Below are 5,259 nucleotides of genomic sequence, written 5' to 3' on the forward strand. Positions count from 1 at the left end.
GGGGGAGTGGGTGGGGAGCGTGTGGGGGACTTTTGCAATAGCATTGGAAATGTAAATGAAATAAATACCCAATTAAAAAAAAAGAATTGATTTTGCTATTCTGGGGTTTTTTGCCTTTCCAGATGAACTTGAGAATTGTGTTTTCCGTGTCTTTGAAGAATTGTTTTGGGATTTTGATGGGGATTGTATTGAATCTATAGATTGCCTTTTGTAAGATGGCCATTTTTACTATGCTTCTACCAATCCATGAGCATAGGAGATCACTCCATTTTCAGAGATCTCCTTCTTGAGGGACCTGAAGTTATTTCATACAGGTATTTAACTTGTTTCATTAGAGTTATCCCAAGATATTTTATAGTATTTATGGCTATCATACAGGGAGTTGTTTTCCTAATTTCTGTCTCAGCCTGCTTATCATTTATATAAAGGAAGGCAACTGATTTATTTGAGTTAATTTTATATCTGGCCACTTTGCTCAAGTTGTTTATCAGTTGGAGAAGTTCTCTGGTAGAATTCTTGGGGTCACTTATGTATACTATAATATCATCTGCAAATAGTGATACCTTTATTTCTTCTTTGCCAAATTGTATCACCTTGATCACTTTTTGTTGTCTTATTGTTCTAGCTAAAACTTCAAGTACTATATTGAATAGATAGGGGAAGAGTGGGCATCCTTGTCCCGATTTCAGTGGGATTGCTTCTAGTTTGTCTCCATTTAATTTGTTATTGGCTGTTGGTTTTCAGTAACTTGCTTTTATTATGTTTAAATATGGGCCTTGAATTCCTGATCTCTCCAAAACTTTTAACATGAAGAGGTGTTGTATTTTGTCAAAAAAAATTTTTTTTCATCAAAGGAGATAATCCTGTGATTTTTTTTCATTGAGTTTGTTTATATAGTGGATTATATTGATGGATTTTCATATATTGAACCAACCTTGCATCCCTGAGATGAAGCCTACTTGATAGTAGTGAAGGATGATTTTGATGTATTCTTGGATTTGGTTTGCAAGAATTTTATTGAGTATTTTTGCATTGATAGTTACAAGTCAGATTGGTCTGAAGTTCTCTTTTTTGGTTGGATACTTGTGTGGTTTAGGTATCAGAGTAATTATGGATTCATAAAAGGAATTAGGTGGTGTTCTTTCTGTTTATATTTTATGGAATAGTTTGAAAACTATTGGTATTACGTCTTCTTTGAAGGTCTAGTCGAATTCTGCACTAAATCCATTTAACCCTGGGCTTTTTTTGGTTGGGAGGTTTTTAATGACTTCTATTTCCCTGTGGGATATGGTCCTGTTTAGATAAGTTTACCTGCTCTTGATTTAACTTTGGTATGTGGTATCTGTCTACAAAACCATCCATTTCATCTAGATTTTCCAGTTTTGTTGAGTATAGGCTTTTGAAGAAGGATCTGATGATTTTTTGAATTTCCTCCATTTCTGTTATGTCTCCCTTTTCATTTCTGATTTTGTTAATTTGGATACCACTTCCGGGCCCTTTAGTTAGCTTGACTAGGGGTTTATGTATCTTGTTGACTCTCTCAAAGAACCATCTTTTGATTGTGTTGATTCTTTGTATTGTTCTTTGTTTCTATTTGGTTGATTTTGGTCCTGAGTTTGACTATTTTCTGCCTTCTACTCCTCTTGGGTGTGTTTGCTTTTTTTGGTCTAGAGCTCTCAGATGTGCTGTTAAGTTGCTAGTGTAAGATCTCTCCAGTTTCCTTATGAAGGCACTACGTGCTATGAATTTTCCTCTTAGCACTGCTTTCATTGTGTCCCATAATTTTGGGTATGATGTGTCAACATTTTCACTAAATTTCAGGAAGTCTTTAATTTCTTTCTTATTTCTTCCCTGACCAAGTTATCATTGAATAGTGAGTTGTTCAGTTTCCACATGTGTGTGAGCTTTCTGTTGATTTTGCTGTTACTGAAGACCAGCCTTATGCCATGGTGATCTGATAGGATGCGTGGAATTATTTCAGTCTTCTTGTATCAGTTGAGTATTGTTTTGTGACCAATTATATGGTCAATTTTGGAGAAGGTACCATGAGGTGCTGAGAAGAAAGTGTATTCTTTTGTTTTAGGGAGAAATGTTCTGCAGATATCTGTTAAATCCATTTGGTTCATAACCTCTATTAGCTTCACTGTGTTGCTGTTTAGTTTCTGTTTCAATGACCTGTCCATTGGTGAGAGGTGGGTGTTGAAGTCTCACACTACTATTATGTGGGGTTCAATGTGCATTTTGAGCTTTAGTAAAGTTGGGTTTTTTTAATGTGGGTGCCCTTGCATTTGGGGCATAGATGCTCAGAATTGAGACTTTCTCTGGTGGATTTTCTCTTTGATGAATATGAAGTGTCCTTCCTCATCACACTTGATAACTTGTGGTTGAAAGTCTATTTTATTGCATATTAGGATGGCAACTCCAGCTTATTTCTTGGAACCATTTCCTTGGAAGATCTTTTTCCATCCTTTTACTCTGAGATAGTGTCTGTCTTTGTTATTGTGGTGGGGTTTTTTTGTATGCCACAAAATTCTGGATCTTGTTTGGGTATCCAGTCTATTGCTTATGTCTTTTTATAGGTGAGTTGAGTCCATTAATATGGAGAGATACTAAAGACAGATGACTGTTGGTTCCTGTTATTTTTGTTTTTGTAGGTGACTTTATGTGGTTGTGGATCTCTCCTTTTCGCTTTGTTGAAAGATGCTTAATATCTTGTCCTTTCTTTGGTGTAAGTGCCTTCCTTGTGTTGGAGTTTTCCTTCTAGGATCCTCTGTAGGGCTGGATTGGTGGATAGATAATGTGTGAATTTGGTTTTGTCATGGAATACTTTGGTTTCTCCATCTATGTTAATTGAGAGTTTGGCTGGGTATAGTAGCCTGGGCTGGCATTTGTGTTCTCTTACAATCTGCATGACCTCTGACCAGGCTCTTCTGGCTTTTAGTGTCTCTGTTGAGAAGTCTGCCCTCTACTCCTCTTGGGTGTGTTTGCTTTTGGTTGTCTATAGGTTTCTTGTACCTTTATGGCCATGTCGTTCTTTAGGTTGGGGAAGTTTTCTTCTATGATTTTGTTGAAGACATTTTCAGGTCCTTTGAGCTGGGAATCTTTGTTCTCCTCTATGCCAATTTTCATTATGTCCTGAATTCCCTGAATATTTTGGGTTAGGAGATTTTTATATTTTGAATTTTTGTTGACAGTTGTTTCCATCTCTTATACAATATCTTCTACACCTGAAATTCTTTCTTCTAACTCTTGTATTGTGTTGGTGATACTTACATCTGTAATTCATGAACTCTTTCCTAGGTTTTCCATTTCCAGGTTTGCCTCCACTTCTGTTTTGTTTATCATTTCTACTTCCACTTTTAGGTCTTGGAGTGCTTTATTCAATTCCTTCATCTGTTTGGTTGTGTTTTCTTGTATTTCTTTAAGGGATTTATTTGTTTCCTCTCTAAGGTCTTCTACCTGTTTAACTGTATTTTCCTGTATTTCTTTCAGTGAGTTATTTATATACATCTTAAAGGACTCTATTATCTTCATGAAATAGGATTTTAGGTCAGCTTCCTGATTTTCACATATGTTTGTGTATTCAGGGCTTGCTCTGGTGAAAGAGCTGGGTACCGATAATACCCATGTATATTGGCTTCTGATGCTTATGGTTTTGTGCTTGCCTCTCACAATCTGGTTATCCCTGGTGTTTGGTGGTCTGGGTGCTTCTGTCTGGAGTCTGCCTTTTTTGTCCTTGGGTTGCTTCAGGTTTCCTGGTAGGCCTGCAGCCCTGGCTGTAGCAGACCATCTGTAGGACCTTCCAACTGGGCGCTCTTCAGAGGAGCAGAGAAGCTGCTGATCTGTTGCCATGGCTGCAGTAGATCTTCTGGGAGGCCTTAAGATGGTTGGGTCTTCAGAGAATCAAGCTGTTGTCCAGTGTGAAGCTGTTCCCCAGAGGCCCTCTGGACAGTGATTTCTGTTTCCCTATGTACAGTAGAACTCCAGGGAGGCTTTCATTCTGTTGGCTTAGTTGCCCTGCATGCCACAGATCCCCCGGGAGGTCTTCAGACTGTGATGTCTGTTGTCCCTGTGTACAAAGGAACTCCTGAGATGCCTTTCAGCTGTGGTGTCTTCAAGGGAGCACACAAGCTGGTGATCAGTTGCTCAGTTTCCCTTTGTGCAGTGGATCTTCTGGGATGTCTTCAGGCTGTGGTATCAGTTGCTCTGTGTGTAGCGGATCTCCAGGGATGCCAGTAGTCCCTGAGTGCAGTGGATGTCCTGGGATGTCTCATGCTGCTCTCTCCAATGCCCTGAGTGCAGCAAATCTCCTGGGATGGCTCAGGATATGGTATCTTCAGGGGAGCAGTCTGTCTCAGAAGAAAGGACAACACAGAGGGGAGTGATATTCAGAGAGCAGGTGTTTGGGGGGATGATGAGTCCCAAGTCCACTGGGATCCCAGCAGCAGCCATGGGACTTTGGGAGGGTTCTTACCAATTGCTCTGAGTACAGCGGATCTTCTGGGATGGCTCAGAATATGGTGTCTTCAGAGGAGCTGACTAGCTAGCTGTATCATTTTATATTTTTCAAAAGCTTTTTCTGAATTTATTGAGTTGATCATGTGGCTTTTGTCTTTAAGTCCATTTATGTGGTTTACTAGACTTATTAAGTTGTATGTGTTGAGGCATCCATGCTTTTAAGGGAGAAAGACAGAATGATCATGGGTACACCTTTCTTTTCTTTTTTATGTATGCCTGTGTTCTGTTTGAAATATTTTATTTATTTATTTAGTCCATTCTCCTAAGGGATATCAGCTTGTAGTTTTCTTTTTTTGTTGGGTCTTACTTAGTTTTGGTATTAAAGTTACACTGGCTTTGCAGAAGTAGTTTGAGAGTCTTCCTTATGTTTCTTTGTGTTTAAAAAAAAAAGTGTGTGAAACCAGTAGCCAACATCAAAGTAAACAGTGAGAAGCTTGAAGCAATCCCACTAAAATCAGGAACTAGACAAGGCTGCCCACTTTCTCCCTACCTATTCAACATAGAACTTGAAGTCCTAGCCAGAGCAATTCGACAACAAAAGGACATCAAGGGGATACAAATTGGAAAAGATGAAGTGAAAATATCACTTTTTGCAGATGATATGATAGTATATATNAGTGACCCTAAAAATTCCACCAGAGAATGCCTAAACCTGATAAACAGCTTCGGTGAAGTAGCTGGATATAAAATTAACTCAAGCAAGTCAATGGCCTTTCTCTACACAAAGAATAAACAGGCTGA

Source organism: Mus caroli, chromosome 6 (assembly GCF_900094665.2).
Source record: "Mus caroli chromosome 6, CAROLI_EIJ_v1.1, whole genome shotgun sequence".
Lineage (NCBI taxonomy): Eukaryota > Metazoa > Chordata > Mammalia > Rodentia > Muridae > Mus > Mus caroli.